Source organism: Geotrypetes seraphini, chromosome 9 (assembly GCF_902459505.1).
Source record: "Geotrypetes seraphini chromosome 9, aGeoSer1.1, whole genome shotgun sequence".
Lineage (NCBI taxonomy): Eukaryota > Metazoa > Chordata > Amphibia > Gymnophiona > Dermophiidae > Geotrypetes > Geotrypetes seraphini.
Genome location: NC_047092.1, coordinates 133,347,486 through 133,374,432, shown reverse-complemented (window position 1 = coordinate 133,374,432; position 26,947 = coordinate 133,347,486). Strand labels below are relative to the sequence as shown.

General features: G+C 44.1%; 2 long non-coding RNA genes across 2 annotated transcripts; one reads left to right on the top strand and one right to left on the bottom strand.

The window, feature by feature from the left end:
* Positions 1 to 322: 322 nt before the first annotated feature.
* On the bottom strand, positions 323 to 12,587 carry LOC117367266. The gene is made up of 3 exons (XR_004540718.1): positions 12,435 to 12,587; positions 10,874 to 10,946; positions 323 to 590 (listed from the first exon to the last, which is right to left on the bottom strand). It is a non-coding gene; the product is annotated as an uncharacterized LOC117367266 (long non-coding RNA).
* Positions 12,588 to 12,625: 38 nt separating this feature from the next.
* Positions 12,626 to 22,009, top strand: LOC117367267. The gene is made up of 3 exons (XR_004540719.1): positions 12,626 to 12,758; positions 16,306 to 16,387; positions 21,513 to 22,009. It is a non-coding gene; the product is annotated as an uncharacterized LOC117367267 (long non-coding RNA).
* The last annotated feature ends 4,938 nt before the right edge of the window (positions 22,010 to 26,947 follow it).

The window sequence follows — 26,947 nt, the reverse complement described above, 5'->3', positions numbered from 1 at the left end:
TAAATATAACTTTAATATTGTGTAGCCTGAAACTCAAAGAAGTTTGCAGCACTTACATGTGATACATACAGCGAGAGGTCTTTCAAAGCCACCTCAACACTGCAAAAAGCGATGGATTTGTGGTTTGCTCAGTACAAATAGAATGTTGCTAGAAAGTTTGCTGGCAATAAAAAAACAACCCAGGGCTGCAATGTTAACTTTTGCAAAAGCTCTAACAAAAGAAAAGGATTTCATTTTTATAAAGCTTTAGGATTTTTCAGAATACTGTTAACAGCTGCTGATATGAAGGGGAGGGGGGGACCAATCACACACACACAACCCCTTTGCATATACACAAGTACAGTTTTACTCAAAGCATATTAACAAATTTAACAATATATATGACACCTTCCGACAGGGAAAACTTTGCCAAGCATCTATTTCAGACATATCTAAGCAGTTTCTTATCCATGACATGTAAAACTGCCTTCCTCTTTGTAAATACAGCCAACCAGTCAAAACACTAAACTACAGTTGGATTGCAGGTCTGGCATTGCACAGTTAAGTGAATTTTCACTGGATATCATCGTCATCATAAAGATCTTCAAAATCTGCAACCAAAGCCAAATGTAAAAAGTTATTGTAGAGTAAATGAATACACAGAAAAACCCCCAAAACTTGCACATAGTTTTGTACTCATAAATCAGGATTTTGAACCTTGAAACAGTAAATTAACATTGATGTATTTTAAGTGATAAGCTTTATAGTAATCAGGGTTAGAAAACAGCCTCAATGCTACATCACCCAATTGCTTAATCAGGATACCATGCCATGCAGAAAGTTAAACATATTCAAATTTTATACACAGAGGCTTGTGCAGATGAGGATGGAGCTTACAGGAATGGGGCAGCAATAGGAAAAAAAACTCACATGGACGGGAAAATGAGTTCCCGCAGGGGCGGGGAAAAATTTGTCTCCATGTCATTCTCTAATCTGTAGGGGTTTCTCTGTGAGGTGTTTGTTTTTTTTTGTCCCATCTGCCTTTTAAACTTGCAGGCACTTCCTTTCTGGTTATATGCGACAAAAAAAACCTGGCATGAAATCCTCTGTAAACTCCTCTATGGTGCCTCAGACCTGGCACAAATGTATTAATGTGCATTTTTACCCATAGGTTTTTCTTGCAGTCCCTATGTCCTTTATAGACAAGTAGCATCTATATTGATGATTAGATATGATTTGTTTTAACATATACTATCTGTTTTATTCATGTTTTCAAGTTTTATTAACCTGATGCAGACATTGGATATGAGTTTTATCCAATGTCTGCACAATAAAATTGAACTTGGTTTCTACACATCTTTTTGGCTGTGCTGCTTTTCGTTAAGACTACCATAAGGTCATTCAGGCCTTTACCAAAGAGTAACTACCCTTAAATGGCAGTTTACTAAGGGGTCCTTTTATTAAAGGTGGCTGATTTAGCACACACTAAATACTAAGGCATCCATTATATTCTATGGGCACCTTAGCATTTAGCGCCCCTTAATAAAAGGACCCCTTAGAGTCGTCTTGGAGTAAGAATCACCTGACCACTGTCAAATCCACTGCATCCTGCGGGCAGAGACAGAGTAAGCTGACAGCTTGATCACAAACCTGAAAAGGTCATAAAAGGCATCAGCACGTAATCCACTCCAGTAATCAAAAATGAAAGATTCTTGTCCACAATAGTATTTGGATCGTGGCACAACTTAGAATGACAGGCTTGGATAACAAAAGATGCCGCTATGGCTGCTTTCAAACCAGGGGCCGCAGAGTCAAAAGCAGTATTGGGCGTCCAACACCAAGCTGCTTTCACTGGGAAGAGAGGTGCGCTTGGTAACCTGTGCCAATATAGAAACCACCTTTGGGGGAACCAAGAGCTAGTTAAATGCAGCATACATCAGAGTGGCCCTTCCAGCATCTCCCAATGATCTATAAGCATCTTTGCGATGTCTGAATGTGATGGAAAACATAATACTGTGGCTTAGTGCTACTCGTAAGTGAACAATGCGTAGCTGAGGCCTGAGGAACCTCTAGCTCTAACTCCTGGAGAGATTCTGAGATCATACCTATCAGTGCTGACAGTTTAAACCAGTGTATTGCAAACCGTGTGCTGCGGCCCACTAGTGTGCCTCCTGAGATTCCAAGGGTGCCACTGCTCACAGAGGAGGAGAAGCACAGAGGAGGAGGAGAAGCACCAGCCATATGTGCACCAGCCAGCCATATGTGCCTCTCGCCACATATCTCCATGGACTCCTTCCTTCCGCTACAGAGCCACACATCCTGCACTCAAACCCACTAGTGGACAAACCTGGGACAAGCTATATTCCCAAGGGAATGGTCCCTGAGCTCCCAAACTGTTAATACAGGCTGTCCAAGTAGGTGCACTACAAAGCAGCCTACCCCTTGGAAGTAGATCTTCTGCCTTAGAGTAAGTGCTCTCCCGCAGCCAGAGCTGTCCCCCAAGGGGATCCTCTGCAGCACAAAAACAAACCTCCCAAAATAGCAGAAAAAGACTGAATTATAAAAATAAACATGAGCAGAATCGACAAACTCCTACTGTCATGCTTGTAAGAAAACAACTGAGGAATTGGAGGACAGACCAGAGGTAAGAGAGCAGAATCAAAAGTATGCAAATGAAGCTTCCTACAAGACTACCCAAAGGTTCAGAAAGAGTGGGGTTATACAGGAAAGCTAGTGATAAGCCAGAGGAAAAAGAAGATGAGGAGGGGGGGGGGGAGGGGGGAAGGAGTGTCACGCTAAATGAATTAACCTCATCAATGAAATATGTTAAATTTGAAGCTGAAGGGCTATTGGAACAAATTTTAGAGTTAGAAAGAGATGATGTAAGACCTAAGAATCTGATATCTTGTCTGATTGAGGAGCATTAATAATTGCATTGAATAAAATTTCTTTAGCACGCTGTATAACTTGTAAGATGAAGCCCAAGTTTTATGATCTATGATGTGAAGAAGCAGAATGACATTTGAACCAAATCCTTTCAGTGATGTAATTGCCTTTTTAAGACTAGTAAATCAAAAGTAAACCACAGGTCTAAATTTTCTTGAAGTAGATATTGGCAAGATTTTAGATAAGGCAAGACCACTGTAAATAGTGCATAGTTCAGTAAAAGACCTTTTTCCTGTAGAGAGAGAGATTTATAAAAGCTGAAGAGTATAAAAGATTTTTCTACATGTCAAGAGTATGCTTTAACTCACCATGATTTATTTGCCTATTGGCAGCTTTGTTGCTACGTGAGCAGATTTTTAGTCACATATTTAGTGGAAGACATTTGTGAGATACCTTCTTCTGCCTATATCCTTGGTTCTCAGTTTAAAGTTCCTTTGTGGTATCTTCATGTTACTTTGCAGAAGGCAACTGAACCGCTGGATTATGTTAATTTAGCTCAGAGATGGACTGAGGATCTGCAGCTTGTAATATCTGCTGAACTGATAGAAACCAGCCTGAAATTCACATAAGCGCTCTCTAATGTGGTAAACTGGAAGCTAAAGAACAAATTTTTATTACAGTATGTTTGTAAATTTCTCCTCGACGTTCTTGCCAAGCATACCTGCAAGCACTGGCTGCCTGTCTTAAATATGGTACTTTTTCAGCTAACTTGGGACATATATTCTCGCACTGTCTGAGGGTACTTGATTTCTGGAAACAATTCTTGAACTTTAAATTTCAGAAATGGAATTGCGAGATGGCAGGTCAGCTGGATTTAAGTTGGAGTATATAACATCCAATTTCTAATACCCAGAGGGTCGAAGCGATTTTTTGATCGAGCAATATTGGTAGCCAAGAAAACTATTCTTCTTACATGGATTTTCAGGGAAGGTGCCACCTATACCAGCAAATAAATGATCAACCTCTCATCTATATATCACTGTGAAATACTGAATATTGACTCAAAAGCATGTACAATTCCAGAGAGTGTGATAATCCTTTTAACTACTCTTAACACCCACAGCAAAAAGTAGAACTCGGACTTTTCATTAGATTTCTGTTTTGTTTATATGGTCTACCGGCATTCTCATTGTGATGGGGGGGGGAGGGGAGGAAGAGATTTTTCTGTATTCAATAGTTATATTTTCTATACTGTAGTTGGAGTTGCTGTTTCTTGTCCATGTCAGGAGTCTTGTTTATTCCTAGTAAAGATGATACTAAATAAAAAGTTGGAGAGCTCAAGAAAAGTTGTTCCTTGAGATTAATTTCAGGAAAACTTTTCAAAACCGAGTAAATTTGGGAGGAGAGTTTTAGTGGAGAATGGTTTGGGAAGCGTAAGATGATATATAATAAGGACATGGTCAGTCCAAGGAACAGCTGTGAGAGAAAAAGAGAGTATGTACTTACCCTGGAAAGTTATTTTCCAGTAGATAGGTGAGACATTCTAGACTGCTGGATTATTTCCCCATACCCAAATGCTGCAGAAGGAATCCACTATGGATTTTTCACTCTGCCTTTGGTGTACTTCACTGTGCAGTTTAGCGCCCTCTACAGCTAGTACCCAAGCACTGAGGAGCAGCCAATATACATGAAGTAGAGGCACCTGTACCAACAGGCTAAACAAATTGATCTGCCCAAAAGTAATTAAATAGTACCATTAACCATCAACACAGGCTTCAAAGGAGCGCAGAAACTACTCCCCAATAAATGGAACACATATACTAAACTAAACTAAACCTTGGGTTTATATACCGCACCATCTCCACGAATGCGGAGCTCGGCACGGTTTACAGGAAGAAAGATGAGAGAGGAACTACAGTGGAGAGATTAAAGAGTTAGGTGTAAAGGGGGAAGGTGAGAGACCTAAGAGGGGGGAAGTGTTACAGTTTTGAGAATATACAAAGTCTTCCAAGCTCTCAAGGGCCGACAAGCAACAAGAATCAGCTTGGAGAAGCATAAACAGATTAAAAACTGTAAGCAGGCGTAGGATAGACAGGCGGGGAAGTCTAGAATGCCTCACCTATCTACTGGAAAAGAGCTTACCAGGGTAAGTACATAATCTCTTTTTTCCAGTGCAACAGGTGAGACATTCTGGACAACTGGGATGTACAAAAGCAGTCCCCCAAATAACTAGGGTGGACTTGCTGCGTCAGCCCTTAGGACCACGGACTGTAGAACTTGGAAAATGTGTGCCATCTAGGAAATCACATCAGGAAAGACAGATCTAGCTTCGGCCCATGAAGAAGCCATATGCCTGGTAAACTGCACCCTGATGGAAACAGGGGTCTGTTTCCCAGAAAGAATGCAGGCTGACGAAATGGCCTTACGGATCCATCTGGAAATCGTGGCCTTGGAAGTGGGAGTGCCCCGCTTAACTGAATGAGTCAGCGCAAACAAATGGTCAGAGAGATGAAACTCTTTGGTAACACAGTACTGGGTAGAGCTTTGGATTCTTGCCCAGAAATAGCTAAGAATCTAATCTAATCTAATGCTTGACTTTATATACTGAGTCATCATTCAAGGAAAGCTTGACTCTGTTTACAATAGATAAGTTATCAAATAAAAAACCAAGAAAAGAATAAGACTAAGTTTGGTAAAGATAATTTTCAAAGTGTTTAGCAAATAAAGTAGTTTTTAAGGATTTGCAAAAAGGTTGAAGTAAGTTGGAGCTCCTTAAAAGAAGTGGAAGGTCATTCTGCAGTTGAGATAGCTTAAAAATCAAAGAGTAACTGAAAAACTTAACTCCCTTAATCCCTTTTTTTGGAAGGAAGAGATAATTTGAATTGTTGATCACTAGATTCCTTTACACATCCAGGGAGGGTGGGGGGTGGAATATTTATTTGGAAGAGTAAAATTAATTCTTTTTTATTATATTGATAGTATAATATATAATTTTATTGTTTATAATTAGGATAAGAAGGGGATAAAAATTGTTTACTGTAATAATTGTGATGATTACAATGTATTTTCATAAAGTTTTTTTTCTGATTCTTCAATTGTATACATTATAAAGTTTGAAATGTCAATAAAGATTTACAAAAGAAAATCTATAAACATTCCAGGATAGAGGAAGGAGAGGAGTAAAAATACCATGTAAAATTTTAAAAACACAGGCACACTTAAATTGATCTCTAAAACAAATTGGGAGCCAATGAAGACTCTGAAGCAACGGCGTCACGTGATCAAATTTACGTTTCCCAAAAATCAATTTCACAGCAGTATTTTGAATTAATTGCAATCTGTAGAGGCAAGTTTTTGTAACACCAAGGTAAATAACATTGCAATATTCGAGACGAGATAAAATAATTGACTGAACTAAGGTGGAAAAGTGACAATGATGAAAGAGAATTCTAACCTTCCTCAGCATACGTAGATTAAAAAAACATTTCTTGACCACGGAGTTAATTTGAGCTTTAAAAGAAGAAGAAAAAATATTTAAATTGAATCAGGTTGGGCAGACTGGATAGACCAATCGGGTCTTTATCTGCTGTCATCTACTATGTTACTATCCAAATAACACAGAAGAACTCTGCGCACAGCCAGTTTTTTCAACAGGCGATCCTGTGTCCTGGAACCTGTAGACTGAAAAGGCAGGCAATACACTTCCTTACCTTTTCCTATCGTGTGTCCCGGATGACAGGACATTCCAAAAATGACATAGACAGTGAATAAACAGTCTGAATGGACTAATAAAGAGCCAGGAACACAAAATATTTGAATTTACAGACTTATGACTTATTTACATTATGTTTACAATAGCCGTAAATGATAACGGTGAATAATACAAAACTTTGCTAAAATAATTACGATGGGAACCAGCGTAAAATTTATTACGATAGGAAAAGGTTAATAAAATGGAAAGCCGAAACCACTTCGACAGGAAGGAAGGAAGGAACCAACCATCCGAATGGAAATCCCAGCCTAAGAAATATGGAGGAAGTGGACTTAGTAAGACAAAGCCTGCAGTTCTAATACAAGTTGTGCCAAAGGAAAGGCAACCAAAAAACGGTTTTGAGGGTCAAGTCCAAGAGGGAGGCATCTCAAAGGAGCTCAAAAACAGCCTTGGTAAGGGCTAGACGGCACCAGGTTAAGGTCCCAGGAAGGGCAAGGCTGCTTAACCGGTGGTCTGACATGAAGAACCACCTTCAGAAAATCAGTGACATCAGGAAAAGACGTCCACAAGGACTGACACTCCCGGATCCAAAGATAAGTCATAGAGAAGCCTTTATCCAGACCACTTGAACCCACAGAGAAGCCATAGTAAAGCCTTTATCCAAATCAGCCTGAAGATGAGAATCAGTGAGATTGGAGCTAAATACGGATCCACCTGGTTTTGGGCCTTCCATGCCTTAGCTCAAGCCGACACAGAGAACAGCTTCTTAGATGAGAGTATCAATAACCAGGGTAGAATATCCTTTTGCTCTAAGGCTGCGCGCTCAAGAGCCATGCCAGAAGAGCAAGTGACCCAGATCCTCCATGGCAACTGGCCCCAGTGTGAAAAGGTTAGAATAGGCGCACAACTGAAGGCGGAAATCCACGTGCAGACACAGCAGATCTGCATGCCATTGGTCTGCAATGTTAAACTGTAATCACTAGAATGACACAGCCCGATGAGCCACGATCCTCCGAATGACTCGGCCGATCATTGGCCAAGGAGGAAAGACATACTGGAGAATCTCCTGAGGCCATGGCTGCACCAGAGCGTCAAGCCCCTCATTTTCAGGCTCAGATCTTCAACTGAAGAAATGATCTGCTTTCTTAATTCTTGCCATGGCCATGAAGTCAAAGTGGGGCTGCTCCCAGCGCCCCATAAGTGCTTGGAATGCCTCTAGGGACAGAACCCACTCACCCTGACCTAGAGTCAGTCTGCTGAGGAAGTCTGCTTGAACGTTGTCCACACCTGACATCTGTCAGTGCCAGGAAATCATATACTGGTTTGTCTTAATAAGTCTAACTTCAAGGACTGACAAATAATAAATTCATCCACCCTTAAGGGATGTTACAAGGTATATGCAGCTCCCTCAAATCGTTTCCCTAGACCCTGAAGAAAGGTTTCTTTTTTGAAACATGCATGTCAGGAGAGGTGAAGACAGAACAGACTCACTATAAGCTAAGTGACGGTCTGTTATTGGAAAATAGAAAGGTTTTATATATACAAAATAATGTTACTGAGATAAATAGGAGATAAATACAAAGAATTAATAAAGGCTGGACCGAAGAAGTATAAAGCAACCTGTGTTATATACCCGACTGCAGTCTGAAAGTCCATACATATGAGAAACACACCCTTAAGGGTTTATTATTAGTCAATCCTTGAAGTTAGACTTAAGACAAACCAGTATATGATTTGATTGATACAACAGTGGCTTTTTGTATATTTGAGTGCCAGGAAATGACATTCCACATAAAGCAAAAGAAGGCCGGCCTCCTGAGCCAGAGGAGTGCTCTTTGGATTCTCCATGGTGATTGGCATAGGCGACTGCCGTCGCTTGGCCCTCCAGAGTCTTTCACAATCTCATCAGAATGGCCAAGTTCCAATCGGTTGGGTCACTTTCCCTGTGGGGGTGACCAACACCTGTAAATAGGACAACGATTGCAAAGGCTCCCCAGCAGCAAAGGCTGACATCCGTCATCATCACGATCCAGGAGGCACAGAATGAGAGCGGGCAAAGCCACCAGTCCACGCTTCCTCGAGTATCCAGTGTCCACAGCAGACAAGTCTGAAAGGCATCTCGGTGTGGCGCCCAGTGAGAGGAAGGCATGCTGAAGAGGACGAATGAACGCCCTCGTCAAGGAACTACATCCAGCGATGCAACCACGGATCCTAAAACTTGAGGATAATCCCTCGTCGAAGGAGCTGACCGCTCCAGAAGAGAAGAAATCTAGGCACACAGCTTCTGTCTGTGAGGTATCAACAAATAGACATGACCCTCAGCTGTATCGAAGAGGACTCCCAGGTAATCTAGTGACTACATGGGCGTCAGATGCCTCTTCCTAAAGTCAACAATCCAGCCCTCTAGCACCATGAGATGTCCCTCGGCCAACGAAGGAACTCTGATTAGTGAGTCTGCTAAGCAAGGGTAACCATCTTTCACAGGTAAGCCACCCTTACCACCATCATCTAACTGTAAAAGCTCATATTGCAAATCTTGGAAGTACCTCATAGTACATGTCTGCTGGTAAAGTTGTACCCTCAGCTGAATTACCTACCAGCAGAAGTATGGAGCCAAACTGTGTCAAAAATTTTCATTCGTGGATTTTTTTTGCCTATTTTGCTGGCCTGTAGAAATTGAAGCACGTTCGCAAAAGATTTCAAACTTGGCACAGAAACTTGCCCCAAGGTGTTGTACCAAACTGCAAAATTTCAGACTCCTAGGTAGTTTCCTTCTGCTGCAGTGCTTAAGCAAAGCTGGCATTTTAGGTCACACGAGGAATGCTTATCTTTGAAGCTTTAATTCTCACCAAAGAAAGGTTGTGTCTAAGATGAAACAGGATAGCTTCTGTAGCAAAAAACATGCTCTTTCAAATGATATAAAAAACAAAAAAACTACACATTAGAGATATTAGAAAAACAGTGAAAATTTGCATAAAGCCATATTTTTTTGGATGGTCATATCTTCAGCTTTACTTCAGCGTAAAGGCTCGTATTGCAAATTTTGGAAGTACCTCATGGTACATGTCTGCTGGTAAAGTTGTACCCTCAGGTGACTTACCTACCAGCAACAGTATGGAGCCAAACTGTGCCAAAAATTTTCATTCGTGAATTTTTTGCCTGCTTTGCTGACCTGTAGAAATGGAAGCATGTTCGCAAAAGATTTCAAACTTGGCACAGAAACTTGACCCAAGATGTTGAACCACACTGCAAAATGTCAGACTCCTAGGTAGTTTCCTTCTGCCGCAGTGCTTAAGCAAAGTTAGTGTTTTAGGTCACAAGAGGCATGGGACTGGATCAATTGCTTTTGTTCAACCACTCCTAGCTTCTGACCAAATTGAGATAGATCCAAAAAATTTTGCAGAGTTTCATTTGAGACCCTAGACAGCACCCTGTTAAATTTGGTTGGATTTCAAGGGGGGTCAAGCATGGGCTCCTAGTCCACTTGACTTTGGAATGACCCCATAGTATGTTATTGAGATAGGCATTTTTTTTTTTTTGGGGGGGGGGGGGCTGAGCCACCACTTTCCCTGGATCAGCAGCATGGAATGTTGCTACTATTTGGGTTTCTGCTAGATACTGTGACCTGTCACTGTTGGAAACAGGAAATTGGGCTAGATGAATCATTGGCCTGACCCCGTTTGGCTGTTCTTATTTTACTATGAGAAAGAAGACTAGGTTGAACTATAAGCAATTGAAGAGTATGAAAAATATGTTAAGAAAATGGAGGAGGAGAAAAAAAATAAGGGGTCAAGTAGATAGGAATAAATAAATGCTAGCACTTCCCCCTATCTTTCCATCCAACATAACTCACCCTAAAAACTACCATAGATTCCCCTGGTGACTAGTGGGAGAGGTAGGGGGAAAGGATAAATCCTGTCGCTCCTGACCCATTGGTGCCAGGATTCAAAATGGTACCAACCCACCACCAGTTGCCATTTACCACTTCAGAAATTTTTCAGTACTTATTTCCAGCTTTCATGTTCCTCATGGCAGCACAAAGGACAACATATGGACCAGTCCTGCTCCTGTAGTGCAAATGATTAATCTGACTTTCATACTTCTGCATCTAATTGTTTTGTAATTGTACTCACGTCATCTAAAAATAACAGGTTTAAGGAACTGTTGGCATGAGGTAACAAAAATAATACAAAAAAAAAGGAAGATATATAGTCTATTCTGAACACATCAAATCCAGAATGTTCAAACTGAATTACAGTAACATATTAAAAACAAGCTACATTCCTAAAGTCTCACCATTAAAGAAATCACAATGAACTGCTTTTTCATTGGCTGCCAAATCCATCAGCAGACCAGTACTTCCTCCAGCCTAAAAGAAAAATTATGATCAGTGCCAAATTATATTATAGATTTTTACCTATGCAAAATATAAGCAAGGAAATAAGGACTCCTTTTACTAAGCCACAGTAGAGGTTTCTACCATGGAACGGGGCACTATATGCTCTGACGCTCATAGGAATTCTATGAACATTGGAGCATTTAGCACTCCAGACCACAGTAGAAACCTCTACCATGGCTTAGTAAAACCCAGCATAAATGTGCAGTCTTGTATTTATATTTTACACCAACAACTTTATCACCTTCTTTTGCAGTATTTACCTTCAAAGGTAGTTTAAGTAGGGCATAGCGAATATGGGTCTAAGGCTTTTCTCCCATTCTGGGAGTAGTTCTACAGGGACATGTTAAAAGTACAAAAAAGGGCACTTGTTTTATAAAGGCTCCTACATAAAGCCACTGAAAAGCCCCAGCAGTACACAAATTCATAACTGCTTTGAAGGTGGTGCAAATCTGTACACATATTCTATGTGGAGATCATGTAATATGTGTGATTATCTTTATGCAGGTATACCTCCACATATTTTTTATAAGAGGCTGATAAACATTAGGGTGCAAGCTTTGCTGCTCTTTTTCCCCCCATACTAATTTTCTCAAAGTGATTAAACAGGAAAGCAAAGACCAGGTTTATTCGGTTAAACCAGTGCCTCTTCTATTGGTCTGATTGATCATTTAATGTAAATCTGAGCATTAGAAGGAAGCTACTGTACTCAGTGAAGGCACTTCTGGGGCAGGGATAGATATCAGCAGACAGGGTCAAAAAGTATGATGATTGAGCTGAGGCATATGGTAGGCAGGTAAAAAGATGTCAGAAGTGGAATCGTAGAACGTAAAAATATGATTTTATAGTACAATGAATAAGCTATTAAAAGCACAGTTTAAGTACAATCTAAGGGACCCTTATATTAAAACTTAGGATTCAGGTCCCATTTATAAACTATAAAGAGTTTTACCTCATGCAAAATTGTCATTCCTTTAATAAGACATCAACTATTTTTTTTGCGGCCCTCCAAGTACCTACAAATCCAAAATGTGGCCCTGTAAAGGGTTTGAGTTTGAGACCACTGCTCTACATCATACAACTGAGGCCATAAAACAGATTTTTCAAGATAACTTGGGGTACTGGATACAGCAAAATAATTACTCAATACAGGGGGAGGGGAGACGTTTTCAAACATACACTGCAAGAAGAGATAAAATTACTATCAGCCTGTTTCTGACGATCTGTAGCCATCTAATAATTCTAAATAAGAAAAACAATATTTCACAGTAAATGTAAAGCAAAATATACATAAAAAAGAGCAAAGCGTGAGATGTAAAAGGAATCACGCTGTCATGGAAATCGGAACTATCCAACTAACCACAACAAGCCTATTCCTATCCACTACAACGGCTGTAACGGTTTCCTTAACCCACTCATGATCCCTCGTCTGTTGTGCTGTTCCCCGAGACCTATCCCCACCTCATCCAGGTCCACATAAGGCCCCGCACCCTCCGGGAACATTTCATCCACCGCCGGCTTCATGGCGCCCGCAGCTTCGGGCAAAATAAGAACACCGCCGAGCTCCAGCGATCACCGAGCTACGGACACCTGAACGCTCTCTTCCGGCTCCTCTTCCGGTCAGATGACCTCACGCAAGCGAACGCTCCCAGAGTGAAGGCGTGAGGCTAGAGAGAAACAGAAAGCCGGCCTGACCGTTGGAGGACCTCTCTCTATTGCCAATCGTTCTTGTGCTTTGCATAGGAGTGGCGCATGTCATGTTTTATTTTATTTTTAAAAAGAGAGGTAGGGGAAGGGAGATATAGGCAGTCAGTTGTTCTGATGACTGCGTGCTACGGTGGAAAGGGGGGGGGGGTCTCCTTCCATCTGCTTTATAGCAAATGCTGCCTTGAAACCAGCTTGCGTGGATTAAAGCCAAATCTTTGTCTCTTTAAAAGGAGGTTTCAAATGTTGTATTTTATCGTCATTTATAATATTTATCTTGATTTGCCGTGACTCCGCTACTCGTGGTTCTCAGCGGTATCATTTAGGTAACATTTAGGTGTGGCTGCTATTGACATGGCATAAGTAGGTTCACCTAAATGTAGGAAAAAAGATACCAACTTATGCTCTGTTACAGAATCCTGGATGCTCAGATGCTGTTATAGAATTAGCAGTCAGCATGCCGCATCTAGGGCCCTAACTTGTAGCACCCAGTTAAAGATTTGCCCCCATACCACTTACGTACTCCTCTACAGAATAGCAGTTAGATACCCTGCTAGCACCTATGCACATAAGTGTACACACCTGTGAAATTGATAGTATTCTGTACATTTACACACATAAGCAGCCTATAAATGCAGGTGACCAGTTATAGAACTAGGGGTATTCTATAATGGGTGTTCTGGGATGGGTGGTCTTCACAGAATAGTGCTGGGATTTTTACCCCACTGTGCGCAACTGAAACCAGGTACAAATCTTATCACGCAAGTTACGTGCAGATTCCCAGTATTGAGTAATACTGCACGGGTCTTTAGTGAATGCCGCTGTCCCGACCATGCTCTTCCCATGGCCACGTCCTCTTTTGAGTGGTGCACTATAAGATTTGAGTGAAATTTAAGAGACAGAATAGCTTGGTGTGTGTTAACAATCAGTAGACACTAGGTAATTTTATAGATGACATCAACCCCCTCTTTTATGAAACTGCGATAGCAGTTTCTAGCGTGAATGGCCCGTGCTGCTCCTGACGCTCATAGGAACTCATTGAGCGTCGGAAGCAGTGCGGGCCATTCAGCGTGGCTCCCTGTGCTAGAAACTGCTATCACAGTTTCATAAAAGGAGGTCCTAGTATTTTGAACTATTTCTGTGCCAATTTTTCAGTGTGGAAAAATGTTATAATGGAGGTAAGGCATCTAAATGGCACAGATTGGTATGGTATTACAGTTATGCGCCAATTTATGGAATAGTGCCTAAGTGTTTCTGCATGGATCTAAAAACAGGTCATACCATGGGAGGGACATGGATGAGTCAGAGGCGTTCCCTTAAAATGCATAATGTTATAGAATTCAGGGGATCTGTGCCTGACTTGTACATTGGGATTTACACCTGGTTTCAGTTGGTGTAAATACTTGTACCCGAAGCTGGGCACAGATATTGGTACTATGCACTATTCTATAAAGGGTGCTCATCTTGGATTGTCCTTATACAACACTGTTTAGCACCAATATGTTTCTTAGGATTTAGGGCCAGGTTCTGTAAATGGTGTCAAATTTTAGGCATCAGAAAGCATGGCCCCCAAATGGCTAGCCATCCCAGTTTCACAGATGTGCCAAGTCGCATGTTTTGGCAAGTCATCTCTTGCACTCCCGTCAAAGTGGAAAATTCTCTTCTCACTGTGCCACCACCGAACCGGCTGCCGCTTCTGCTTCCCTCAACAAGCAGTGGCAGTAGCAAAACAATTAAAAGCAAGAACAGGTCCGCAGGCTTCAAACCTGCACTGTTGGCTCTGCTGGACCCCTGACCTGAAACAGAAATTTGACATCAGAGGGGCAAAGGACCATCAGGGTCAACAGCACAGGCTTGAAGTCTGTGACCCTGTTCTTGCCTTTTATTGTTTTGCCACCACCGCTGCTGCTCGTTGGGATAAACAGCAGTAGCGGCAGGAATCAGAAAACACAATGGAGGACAGGGAAAGAGAAAAAATGGATGGAAAATGGTTAGAGAATAAGGGGACATGCTGAATGAAAAGGGCAGGAGAGATGCCGATAGGGAGAGACCCTGGAAGTGCTGAGTCAGAAAGAAGGATGCAAGGAGGGAGAGAAAGGGGAAATGCTAGAAGGATGGGGACAGAAAGCAGGGAGATATTGGATGCAAGGGGGAAGAGAAAGAGGAGAGACACTGGAAAGATGGGGACAGAAAAGGGAGACAATACAAGGAGGGAGAGAAAAAGAGGATATGCTGGATTGAAGGAAAAGAAATAGAGGCTGCTGAAGTTGGATGAAAGGATAGGGAGATGAGCGGAGATACTAGATGAAAGGATGGGGAGAGAAAGGAGACATGCTAGATGAAAGGACTGGAAGATTAAAAAAGTGCTAGATGGAAGGATGGAGTGACAGAGGACAAACTGAATGGAAGGGGGAGAGAGAAGATGCTATGTAGAAAGATGGAAAGAGATAGGGTAGATGCTAGATGGAAAGATCAGGAGAGAGGAGATGGATGGAAAGATGGAAATTAAAGTTGAGACACTGGATGGAGGGGTGGGAGAGAAAGGAGAGATGCTGAATTGAAAGGGGTGAAAGGATACAATTAGTGAAAGACTAGAGAATAAGAGGAAGGGGCATGGAGAGAACAAGGGTGAGGGAAAGATGAATGTTTGTAGGTAGATGAAGTAAAAAGGAACATTAAAGACTGGTTAGTAAGAATGAATTAAATCTGGAAAGATGGGCAGGCAGAAAAATAAATTGAATAAAACTGAAAAGAAAGGAGAAGAGAAAATTGACAAATGAACAGGAAACCCTGGCAAGAGAATTTTGAAAGGATGAAGGAAAGAACAAACCAGAAACTGGGACCAACACAATTAGAAAATCACCAGACATCAAAGGTAGAAAAACATAAGAACATATGTAAGAAGATAAGAATAGCCATACTAGGTTAGAGCAGTGGTCTCACACTTGCCGCTCGGGTGCCACATGCAGCCCGCCAGGTACTATTTTGCAGCCCGCAGCCTGTACTAGTGCTGCCCGCTTGTTGCGCCGTCCTCCGGCTTCCCCCCTGAACTCCTGCAGCCTGCAGAGAGGATTGCTGGTGCTCTAGCAATCTTTGCAGGCTGCCGTTGTCCTCAGCAGCATGTTCCCTCTGTCACGATCCTGCTCCTGACGTCGGAGGAGGGGCAGGACCACGGCAGAGGAAACGTGCTGTGGAAGCTGATGGCAGCCTGCCGTAATTAGCTAAAACTAAGACCAGGAGGCCAGGGAGGAAGCTGGAGGATGCTGCAAAGAAGGGGGGGGGGGAACATTTATAAACTATAAAGAGTTTTAACTCATCCAAAATTGTCATTTCTTTAATAAGACATTAACTTTTTTCTAAGGCCTTTCAAGTACCTACAAATCCAAAATGTGGCCCTGCAAAGGGGTTGAGTTTGAGACCACTGGATTAGAGCAATGGTCCATCTAGCCCTGTATCCTGTTTCCAACAGTGGCCAATCCAGATCACAAGTACATGGTAGAAACCTAAAAAACTAGGGCTAAGTAATATGGTAGTTGTGTTAATAAAAGTTGAGAAAATAAATAAAACAAGAAATGGAAAATAAGTTGGTACCTTTCTATTGGACTAATTTTAATACATTTTTGATTAGTTTTCTGAGATCAACACTTCCTTCCTCAAGCCAGGAGAGGATACCATAACACCAGTATGCTGTCCTGACCTGGTTTCATGTGGTATGTATGATATATGGAAATTTCGCTTTGGCTCCCCCAACACACACATATCTAACTTGGCCTCCTGTTGCCACCCCATATATTTCTGTCTAGAGACACCTCTGTCGGAAAGATCCATGCTAAACTCATTCTATAAAAGTCTCTGCTCCAAGTACCCTTTATAGAAAAATACTTAATGTTGATTCCCTCACCCAACTTTGGGCGTAAAGAATATGTTTCCTGAACCAGGTGTAAATCCTTGTGTGCAAGCTGGACCCACAATCCAGTTTAAATTTTTGTAACGCCCCTAGCCTGCCTATGCCCCCTTTGGCTTGTACACGAGGCACTTTGGATTTACAGCATTATAACACATAGGCAGATGCATAAGTCCAAATTAGTGTCAACTAACACAAATAAATGTTAATGGTTAATTACAGTAGAAGTAAAAAAAAATCTGGAAACCAGAAATCCGGACTGCCTGAGAATCCGTACTCTTCCAAATTGCACCATCTGGACTGCTGCCCAAGAATCCCTATTACATATCTTCTCCCCCCCTCCCCACACAGTCTGGTATCTTTTCCTCTACTCCCTGCCCTGCCTGCGGGCTCTCCCTTGCTCCTTGTGCAACTCCCTTGTGTATAGTATTATATCTTTTCAGAGTAAGGAAGCCTTCCACAGTTAGCCTTATGAACAGGCTGCTTCCGGCCTGCACTGTACCTTTCCCTCTGACCCATCCCGCCCTTCTAAAAACAAGAAGTTGCATCAGAAGGGATAGGGAGGGTTAGGGGGAAAAGCATAGTGCTGGTCTGAGGCAGCCTGTGAAAAAGACTGCTGCTAGTGCTACACTAAGGAAGGCTTCCTTTCTCTGAAAAGGGACAATACTTTACTCTGGAGAGCCAGGAACAGAAAATGGAGAAAGATGCCAGACTGTTCAGGGGGTATGGGGGCCCTTCTTTAGGCTCGGACCGATTCTACTTGCTTTGAATTTTAGTACTGCTGAGAATCCCCCCAAATCAGGACTGACCCGATCCCTTTTGGACTTGTACTGCAATTAATTTGAATGTGCAATTACACTGTGTACCCAAATTTGGGCAACTTATAAAGAATCTAGGGGTTAGCATGTGCTAAGCTTTAGTAAGCTTTTGTGGTTTTATAAATGACAGCAGAACTCCTACATTGCTTTGTCTGAAAATCCAGTCTACTGGTATGTGCATTTTTTCCCTAACTTGCCCGATGTCTACTCCCTGAAACACCTTTCCTGGAGTGTGCCTAAAACTACATGTACTGTGAAAACCCACATATATTTTTGGCCAGTCAAAGGAGACTCATATTCAGCCTGGCTAGAATATACAGATAAATTGCTTTGAACCCCACCCTTCTCAGGTGCATTCTAGTAACAGTAAATTAAGGCAGATAAAGACCTGAACGGGCCATCCAGTATGTCCATTAGTTATTTTCATTAAAAATACACAATTAAATTAACTTGTCTCTTCTTTGATATTTCTGGGCCATTAGCTAAAGTCCACCTAGTATTGTCCTGGGTTTCAGCTGCTGAAGTTGCCATCTTAAGCTCACTCCAGCCTATCCAACCATCCCGTTGTTTGCAGAATATCTACCGTAAAGTCTAGCCAGTAATGTTCTCATGTTCCAAGTTAGTGGAGTCCCATTGATGCCCTTCCCAGCCCATCCTACACCGAATCACCATATATGGGACACAAACCGTACAAGGCTGGCCCAATACTGGCCTTAGTTCTTTAATTTATACCATTTGTTTTCATTTGTTTAGTTCAAAGATTTTATTGCTTTTATACAAAAGTAGAACTGTCATTCTACAAATTTTCATTTCATACCTTACAACTATCAATCATAAACCTATTTCATTTAACATATTACTGCCTGCTTTAGTGTTCTTTTCTTGTAACAGCAGAAATATAACAGAGACAATAGCAAAATCTCAGTGTGATATGATATACCACAGAATAATTGCCTTCTTATTAAAACATTAGTAATTGTGACATTTGCCATCATCACCATCATCCACTGCCTGGTATCTGCAAAGGAACAAGAACCTTATAATGAGAAGGTCATGGGGAAAAAAAGACTACAGACAACTCAAAGAATGTCTTTATTGTCTTCAAACTGGCAAACACAACATCTGTCTCCTGACACAGCTCATGAAAGAAATTCTCTGTTTCCAGCCAGCCAGTGGCATAAAAAGAAATATTGATACATGATATTTATACACAAATGCGACCAGAGATTTCATGCATACCATCTGATTTTAAATCTTTGTCCCAGAAGTTATAATTTATACAGGCAGAGAAAGATAAATCAGTATAGGTATTAATAATAAACTCACCAGTTAAAGTGCTAGCCAGGATGCAGAGGAGAATCAAGTTGGGAAAGAATCTTCAATTTCTCTGCAATTTATGGGTTCCTTTTACTATGGCATGCTAACCGATTTAGCGCGTGGTAACGCTATTCTATGGGCATGTTAGCATTTAGTACGCACTAAATTGGTTATCGCACCTTAATAAAATGACCCTTTGTCTGGTATTCAAAATTGTAACTTGTGCAACTGTAATACACCAGGATACATCACCAACAAAACATTTTTATCTTTCATCTATGTACATGTTCTTTTATCTTGTCAGACAGATCTCTTAGAATTGCCTTTTAGCAATATTGGAAAACAAAGAAAATATACAGTAATTATTCAAAATCAGTAAACTGCTGGATCATTTAGTTCTACAGCAGAATTCTTAAAAGTTAAATTTTCCATTCTTATAACATTATGGCTCCCTTTTATCAAGCCGCATTAGGGTTTAAAAAAAAAAATCACCAGTCGCTGTGGTAAAAGCTCTGATGCTCAAAGAATTCTTATGAGCATTAGAGCTTTTACCGCAGCAGCCAAAGATTAAAAAAAACCCTAATGTGGCTTGATAAAAGGGGGCCTAAACCTTGATAAAAATAAAAAATCAAGGTTTTGCTGTTCTATCACAGTTATTAATGTAGAAGTTAACTCTCTTGTTCTTTAATTGGTTGCGAGGTGCCAAATAATTCTGTTCCAGAGCTTGAAATTGAATAGGCTTCTATCTCAATAAAGGAGTTATATTTTAAAATCAGGCAGGTATTTCTTGCCTTAAAAAACCTCATGTTTTCACATTTAAGTAAACTTGGCTGTTTGCCCCTGTAACTGAATGCATTGCCCCACCAAAGAAAACGACAAATCTACGTAGGCAGTATAGTTCTATCTACAAGGGTGTTGTCTACAGACCTCTGACTCAATTGCAGCAAACTAATAAAAAATCTGGTTGCAGACAGTGGCATAGTTAGGGGGCAGGGGGACATTCCACCCCGGGTGCCATCTTGGTGGGGGTGCTGGCACCCCTCCTCCTCTCTGCTTCCTGCTCCTTCCCACTCTTTTTCCTCTGCCACGTGTGTGCCTTCACTTCACCCAGTGTACCTCTAGCTCTTCGCTGGTGCAAGCAGCAACTCCAACTTGTGCTAGCGTCAGCTCTCCCTCTGATGTCACTTCCGGGTCCTGCACCTAGGAAGTGATGTCAGAGAGAGAGCCAATGACGCACATAGCAAGTTGGTAATGCTGCTCGTGCCGGGAAAGTTAAGGAGGTATGGGGGAAGGAGCAGGGGAGGGAGAAGAGTGCCACCTTGGCGCCTTTCACCCTCGCTACGCCACTGGTTGCAGATATCCAAAAGTTGGGAAAGAAAGGGGAAGCACTGTGGCCGACTGATTTCAACCTTTGGATGTGAACTGGAAAGATCTGTTTGTGGAATTGGAAAGAAGTAGAGATCATGGATGCCTTTCAAGGGGCTCTGATCAGAGAAATGGTGGCAGAACCCATGAGAGAAAAAGCAATACTGGATCTGGTGCTTACAAATGAGGAAGGTGTCTCTATGTCTGAGTGGATGCCCACCTGGAAAGTAGCGATCAAACAGTTTGGATTGATATAACAGCTAAAGCCATACAAAACACAAAGTTCTGGATTTCAAATGTGCACACTTAGCAAGATGGGGGAGTACCTGAAGAAAGAGCTGATAGGACGGGAGAACATAAGAGAAGCAGAAAGCAGTGGTTCAAGCTGAAAGGAGCAATAAAAATAGCTAGCAACCTTTGTGAGGAAAATAAAAATAAGAAAAAGGAAACCGTTTGTTTCTCCAAAGTAGTGGCAGAGAAAATAAAGGCAAAAGAGTTGGCATTTGTGAAATATTAAAAAAAAACAAAAAACTCAAGAATAGGAGTACAGAAAGGAATACCAGATGAAACTAAAAGAAGCAAAAAGAGAGATGTCTGGTGAAAATGTAAGTGGAAAAGCAAATGGTTATAAATATAAAAAAGGGAGACAAAAATGTTTTTAGGTATATTAGTGAAAGGAGCAAATGTGCTAAACGAATACTTCTGTGTTCAAAGAAGAAAATTCTGGAGAAGAACCGCTTTTGGCTGGCAAAGGTACACATGAGATTGAAGTGGATACCACACTGTTCATGGAAGAAAGGGTTTATGAATGACACCTGGCTTATAATACCTGCTCAGTTGGTCTGGGAGCAGTGAGCCTCCTGAAATAACGCATTGGTCTCAAGCAGCATTATTCCTTTAAAAAGGGATTCAGTAATCTGCGGGACTGAGATACTACAGGTTGCTGAATCCTGCGGGAAATCAAGATGAGGTAAAAGGCAGTCTTTTACCATTCCTTCATAAGTTCTCCGCTAAGTTTTTTTTTACTTACTTTCAAAATAAAGTTAAAGAAATCTATGAATTGGCACCTCAGTCTAGGGTAGTGTTCTTCAACCTTTTGACACCTATGGACCAGCAGAAATAAAATAATTATTTTGTGGACTGGCATTTACTAAAATGAAGGCAAAAATCAGTGCACTTCATGCATCACAAGCTGTGATGACTGTTCTTTCATGATGTGATTTACTGTGGTAGGTTCATGTACTCTGTGAAGACTCCAGGCCACAGACTTATTTCCAAACTAAAAACCTGGGAATTGATTTTGGATTCTTGAACACCTGGTGTTCTCTCAAAATTTATTCCCCTGATGCGATACATTTTGAATTTTCTTCTCTGCAAATAAAGGGAGATGCAAGTGGCTATTGTATTAATCCTCTTTTTTCATTTTGATAGTGTTGTTTTGAATCCGATTAATGCCTGCACCCTCCAGTCGCTGTAAAAGAATTTACCAGCTGGCAGCATAGATGAACAAATGCCTCAGTCCCTCTCAGCTTTGCCAGAAGATTATAATGCATGTTTTGCTGTACTGAACTTTGCAGTTTAACATCATTTACAACGAGAGAATGTTATAATAGGGTGCATAGGCTGTAAAGGTTCATGGGCTTAAATAGTGTGTGTATTGTACTTTTAATATTTTTTTTAATTATAGGCTAAAAAGTAAAATACTGATAAAGACAACCTAAGCACCTGTCTGCCTTAATTGCTTCCCTGAAATCTCATGCACAAAGTTGCACTTGCTCTGAGGCAAGTCACTATATTATACTATTAATATGAATCTTCTCTTATCTTGTAACTCCACTGTTCTCGTCTATCTCCATCCCTCCAATTACATGCACACCATGTACAAATATCAGCAGAACATTTTCTGTATATCCCCAGGCAATTTTATAAGTGGCCTATTTCTGCTTATCGAATACTGCTGTATATGCAGAAAGGTCTACAAAATATTCATGAGAGAATTATGTGTAAACCTTTTGGAAATTCTGCATATAATTCTGCATATAAAATTCTGCATTGTTTTTGCACAAAGGCCCAGATTCTATAAATGGCGCCGTTGGTGAAGGCTGCCTTAAATATGGCCGACGATCACTTGTCAGTCATGCAATGGCCCCATTTATAGAATTATGGTTTTGGGAAAGATAGGCGCCGGAAATGTAGGTCAGGGTTTTTAAGGCCTATTTTTCCAACATCTACCTTTCACATAAATCATATCTATGGAGGCGCTTTACGATGCCTAATGCCACTTTTGGCATTAGCCATGCCTTCAGTGGCATTAAATGTAATAAAGTGCCTCTGTAGGTGTGATGTAAGTGCCGTTTAAGATGCCAATAGACACCTACAGTCTGTTTTAAATTGCTTTTAATTTTTTTTTTTAATGGCATTTCTTTAGCACTCTCCAGACCAGTAGAGGTTAACTTTACGATTGGGGTATATATCTAATCATGACCAGCAGGTGGAGACTGAAAACAAAACTTTGGGACAGTATATCCTAGCCCCTCCTCTCTATTTCCCTCAGTCTGTCTTCTTTCAGTCTCCAGCAGGTGTTGAGTGATCTGTACCCATCTCCCTTGGTAGGGCTGTTGGAATTTGTTTAGGGGTTTATTGTCCCTGTTTTTAGCCGGACGGAGCTTGGACGGACTCTGTTTAGGGGTTCGTCCGACCTCGGGGGTGTCAAACCCGGCGGGTCACGAGCGGGGTCCCTCCCCCCACTTCCTCCACCTCCCCATATTTTTTTAGAGGAGCCTCAGCAGTAAGCCTTGCCCCCTAAATCAAGCAAGGCATATTGCTTCGAGAGCCTGTGGAGTCTGTTCTGTAAAAAAAAAAAAAAAAAAAAATCCTGAGGTAGTGCTGGTCTGGAGGGTTGTATCCCTTTAAGAAAACTGTATTTTACTGTATTTTTTCAACTAACCGGCACTTTTTTACAGCTAGGTCGCGTATGGAGCAATGAGCACTTCTAAAGGGAAAAAGTGCTCATTGTGCTCCAGACGCGAGGCACTCGCGGCCGGCCTGTGCAAGCGGTGTTCAGGCCGGTGCGGTGGAGGAGCTCCGTCGGCAGCGGCTGCAGGCGCCCAGAGCTCCCCGCCGATGGTGCCTCGCGAGTCGGCAGGGAACGGTGGAGAAGCCCGGTCTTCTCCGGCCGCCCACGGAGGGATTCCCCGAGCCGCCGACGGTCGGGTTTTAGAGGATTCCCTCTCAGCTGATATTTTGACAGCTGATGCCGGCTTGCCTGTTTTAGCGGCTGAGACTATTCAGGTCTCTCAGCCGCTGCAGGCTGTGGAGGGAGCTGTTTTGGCGGGAAAGACGCCATCTTCTCTGTCTGGCCCCTCCATTTTGTCTTCCACCTCAGGTGACCTTCCCCCTGTTTTGGCTAAGCAGGGGCAGGTTTCTGCTGGGTCCCCTGCTGTGGCAGGGAGTCCCTTGGGACCCTCGGGGGGTTTTTCCCCTGATTTTTTCTTTTCATTATGCAAAGCCTATTTTCAGGCGGCTGGGGGTCCCGGTTGCGCCCAGGGGGTCTCGGGGGGTGGGGTTTCCTCCGCGCTCCCTGCGGCTTTGCCTCTCTCGTCTGACGTGACGTCCCCTCCGCCGCCTCTCTTGTCCAAGCGTCCGCGGGTGTCGTGGGACGAGGATTTGTGGTCGGAGGAACGTGTCGGTCTGGAGGAGGACCTGGACCCTTCTGAGGAATTCCAGGACCCTCTGGAGGGGACGGAAGCTGGCGGCGGGTTGTCGGGTTTCCCGTTCTCCAGTGACGAGGCGTCCGTGGTGCGCCTTTTTCAGAGAGATGAGCTGCCTGACCTTATTCAACAGGTTTCTTCGGCTTTGCGTTTTGAGGACGCGCCGCCGGAGACTCCGCGTGTGGGGGACCCTCTGTTACGAGGGATCCGTTCCGTTTCCCGCTCTTTTCCTATGCATCAGGATATTCGGGATATTATTCTTGAGCAGTGGAAAACGCCGGAGACGCCGTTTCGGCTGGCGCGCAGCATGGCTCGCCTGTATCCCATTCCTGAAGGGGATCGGGCTACGTTAGCTTCGCCAGTCGTGGATGCGGTGGTCTCGGCTATTTCCAAGCGGCATACCGTGCCTGTTGAGGGCGGTTCTGCCTTGCGGGACTCTGAGGAGCGCAAATTGGAGACCATCCTTAAGCAAAATTTTCAAGTCTCTGCCTTTGGGGTCCAGGCGGCTATTTGTGGGGGACTGGTCGCTCGCGCCGTGTTTCGGTGGGCGGAGCGGGTCTTGGATCGAGAGTCTGACGACTGGTCTCTGGTGGATCAGGAGGTAGCGAAGATTGAGATGGCTGCCTCATTCCTCTCGGATGCTCTGTATGACTTGGTGCGGATCTCGGCTAAGTCCATGGCTTTTGGCGTGGCCGCAAGGCGTGTGTTGTGGCTGCGCGCTTGGGCGGCGGATGCTGCGTCCAAAGCTAAGCTTACTAAATTTCCCTTTCGGGGGTCGTTTTTATTTGGAGAGGACTTGGATAAGTTGATTCAGACTCTGTCGGACTCGAAAGTTCCCCGTTTGCCGGAGGACCGTGCCCGCCCGGCGTCTCGGGGTGGTGCGGCCCGGGGGCGTTTGCGGGAATTTCGCAAGTATCGCCCTGGGCGTGGGGCTGCTTCTTTCCAGTCTCCGGGGTTTTCCCGGGGTCGGTTCTTCCAGCGCATGCAGCCCTTTCGGGGGGCCCGTCGGGGGGCAGGGAATCCCTCCGCCGGTTCCCCCGCTTCCCGTCCTGCACAATGACGCCTTGCCGGCGCCCCCCTTGGTTCCGGTGGGGGCCCGGCTGCGCGACTTTTTTCCCAAATGGGCCGAGATCACGTCCGATCAGTGGGTCCTGGAGGTGGTGCGGGACGGTTATGCCCTGGAGTTCGCCCGCTCTCTGCCGGATTTTTTCCTCGCTTCTCCATGTCAGACTCCTGGGAAGACGCTGGCGTTTCGCCAGACCCTTCAGCGCTTGCTAGATCTCAGGGCAGTAGTTCCGGTGCCCCCCCCGGAGTGGGGCACGGGCAGGTACTCCATTTACTTTGTGGTGCCCAAGAAGGAGGGGACTTTTCGGCCCATCCTCGATTTGAAAGGGGTCAACAGGGCTCTCAAGGTTCCCTCTTTCCGTATGGAAACGCTGCGGTCGGTCATTCTGGCGGTTCAGCCGGGGGAGTTTCTCACTTCTCTCGATCTGACGGAGGCCTACTTGCATGTTCCTATTCGGGCCTCTCATCAGCGTTTCCTGCGCTTTGCGATCTTGGGTCGGCACTATCAGTTCTGTGCGCTTCCCTTTGGGCTGGCCACGGCTCCCCGGACGTTCACCAAGGTGATGGTGGTCGTCGCGGCAGCCTTGCGGTCGGAGGGCATCCTGGTACACCCCTACCTGGACGACTGGTTAATTCGGGCCAAGTCGTTGCAGGAAAGCTCCCGGGTTACGGCTCGGGTGGTGGAGTTTCTCCGGTCGCTGGGCTGGGTGGTCAACCTTTCCAAGAGTCGGTTGGTTCCGGCTCAGCGTCTGGAGTACCTCGGGGTGCTGTTCGACACCTCCTTGGGGAAGGTCTTCCTCCCAGAGGCCCGGGTGAGCAAATTGCAGTCTCAGATTCGCCTGCTTTTGGCGTCCCGGTGTCCTCGGGCGCGAGATTTCCTCCAGGTCCTGGGGTCGATGGCGGCGTCCCTGGACGTGGTGAGGTGGGCGCAGGCCCACATGCGTCCTCTCCAGTATGCTCTGCTCCGGAGGTGGTCTCCCCAGAGGCACGGGATGGATGTTCCGGTTCCCCTGCGAGGCTTGGCGCGCTGCAGTCTGCGTTGGTGGCTCCGGACCCCTCACCTAGTTCAGGGGGTGGGTCTGGATCTTCCGCAGTGGACGGTGCTCCTTACGGATGCGAGTCTCCTGGGTTGGGGGGCCCAGTGCCTGGGTCACTCAGCTCAGGGAACCTGGTCCACGGAGGAGGCCTCCTGGTCGATCAACGTGTTGGAGACCAGGGCGGTCCGGCTGGCGCTGTTGGCTTTCCACTCCCTTTTGTTGGGCAAGTCGGTCAGAGTCCTGTCGGACAATGCCACGGCGGTGGCTTATGTCAATCGTCAGGGGGGCACCAAGAGCACGCTGGTGGCGCAGGAGGCGGCTCGGCTCATGGTTTGGGCGGAGTCGCATCTTCTGGACCTCTCGGCCTCTCACATTGCCGGGGTAGAAAACGTTCAGGCGGACTTCCTCAGTCGTCACTTCTTGGATCCGGGAGAGTGGTGTCTCGGCGCCGAGGCGTTTCAGTTGCTAGTGCGTGCTTGGGGGCAGCCCCTGATGGATCTGATGGCTACAAGTGGCAACGCCAAAGTACCCCGCTTCTTCAGTCGTCGCAGGGACGGTCTGGCCGAGGGTCTGGATGCTCTGGTCCAACCGTGGCCAACGGAGGGGCTGTTGTATGTGTTCCCTCCTTGGCCATTAGTGGGCAGAGTACTGCTTCGCGTTGTTCGCCATCCGGGGCTGGTGGTTTTGGTGGCTCCGGATTGGCCTCGTCGTCCGTGGTATGCGGATCTGGTGAGGCATCTGGTGGCGGATCCTCTTCCTCTGCCTCTCGGGTGCGATCTTCTGACGCAGGGTCCCATTCCCATGTTCGACCCGTCTCCCTTTTGTCTTACGGCTTGGCTCTTGAAAGGGGCCGCCTGAGTAAGAAGGGATATTCCGACAAGGTGATCTCTACACTTTTGGGGTCCCGGAGGCTTTCTACCTCTCGGGCTTATGTACGGGTTTGGCGTCTTTTTGAGGAATGGTGCCGAGCGTGGGGAGTGGTCTCCTTTCGCGCTTCTCTGCCTAACATTCTAGAGTTTTTGCAGGATGGCCTGGATAGGGGCCTGGCCTGGTC